Below are 1,783 nucleotides of genomic sequence, written 5' to 3' on the forward strand. Positions count from 1 at the left end.
GAATACAAACGACTCAAAAATGAGATCGACAGGAAGTGCAAAATGGCTAAGCAGGCATGGCTAGATGACAAATGTAAGGATGTAGAGGCTTACCTCACTAGGGGTAAGATTGATACTGCCTACAGGAAAATTAAAGAGACCTTTGGAGAAAAGAGAACCACTTGTATGAATATCAAGGGCTCAGATGGAAACCCAGTTCTAAGCAAAGAAGGGAAAGCAGAAAGGTGGAAGGAGTATATAGAGGGTCTATACAAGGGCGATGTACTTGAGGACAATATTATGGAAATCCCCCTGCGGGTCCGGGGTAAGAATAGGCCCGAGGTATTCCTGCCTGTCGTAAGAGGCGACTAAAAGGAGTTTCAACCGTTTCGGCCTTTCATGCAATGGTCCCCCTTGGGGTTCGACATCCATTTTTCAAAATTCTACGGAAGTACGAGCCTTTTGGGGAAGGACACCTTACATGGTGTCTCACTGGTCCTCAGCGCACTAAGACCTTGGCACTCAGCATTGTAACGGCGTAGCAACCACACCCACTATTCCTCAAATTGGGCCTAAACGCCTGATGGGTTGCATAAGTTACGCCCATAGTGCGTCCCCATCTGCACCTACGATCATGATGGACTTTCCATGGCACCCGAAATCCAGCACGGTAGCCAGCCCGTTGTGGTGGGGTCGTCATGTACCCTCTAGGTTGTAGCCCCCTGACGACACAGGGATCGTACTGCCGATAACTGAGCTGCACCCTCCCCACGTCAGCCAAGGAGTAGATGCCCGTTCCCTTGGGGCATCAGGACTCCTGGCAACGGTCATCCTGCCAGGTGGCCCTTGCTGAGGCTGGCTGGCGCCCGTGGGGAGAGCCCCGGGTCAGAGTGGGTGGTATCGGGGCGGACGTTTCGCAGATGAAACGACAACATGTATCAGGTCGCTCTGCGGCTGAGTCTTTTAAAAAGAAAGGTACTGTCTCTGGTTCTAGTTCTCCTGCCCTTTCCCCCTAGGCCACTCCCTGGGAGGAAGGACAGGCCTGCCAGCTTGGGGGGAAGTACTTCCCCTGCTATTTAGTCTGTTCTCGGACCGATGGGGGGACGTTCGCCACCTCCAAGCCCATGTTCTTTGTCCAGCACATCGAGAACATCTTCGGGGAAATCGAGGCTCTCAGTAAAATGCGTTCGGGGTCCGTTCTTATAAAGACCACCTCCGCCACTCAGTCGGCGGCGCTCCAGGCGTGCGACCGACTAGGGGACATCCCAGTGTCCATTGTCCCGCATCTGGCACTGAATAGGACGCAGGGGGTTATTTTTCATCGGGACCTCCTGCTGCAATCTGATGAGGAGCTCAGGGCCAACCTGGAGCGCCGAGGCGTGCATTTCTTCCGGCGAGTCCAGTGCGGCCCCAAAGACCGTCGCATCGACACCGGGGCCTTTATCCTCGCCTTCGAGGGGGACGTTCTCCCGGAGAAGGTAAAGGTGATGTGCTACCGGTGCGATGTGCGACCTTACGTCCCGCCTCCTATGCGCTGCTTTCGGTGTTTGCGCTTTGGTCACATGTCGTCACGGTGTGGGGCTGAGCCCCTTTGTGGCGATTGTGGACGTCCTCTTCGTGAGGAACATACATGCACCCCAACACCTTGGTGCGTCAATTGTCCTGGCAACCACTCGCCTAGATCTTTAGACTGCCCTGCGTATCAGATCGAGAAGAAGATTCAGGAATTAAAAACTTTGGATCGCCTCTCTTATTCTGAGGCCAGGAAGAAGTATGACTGCCTCCATCCCATGACGTTGACAAC

The sequence above is a fragment of the Schistocerca piceifrons genome, chromosome X (assembly GCF_021461385.2).
Source record: "Schistocerca piceifrons isolate TAMUIC-IGC-003096 chromosome X, iqSchPice1.1, whole genome shotgun sequence".
Lineage (NCBI taxonomy): Eukaryota > Metazoa > Arthropoda > Insecta > Orthoptera > Acrididae > Schistocerca > Schistocerca piceifrons.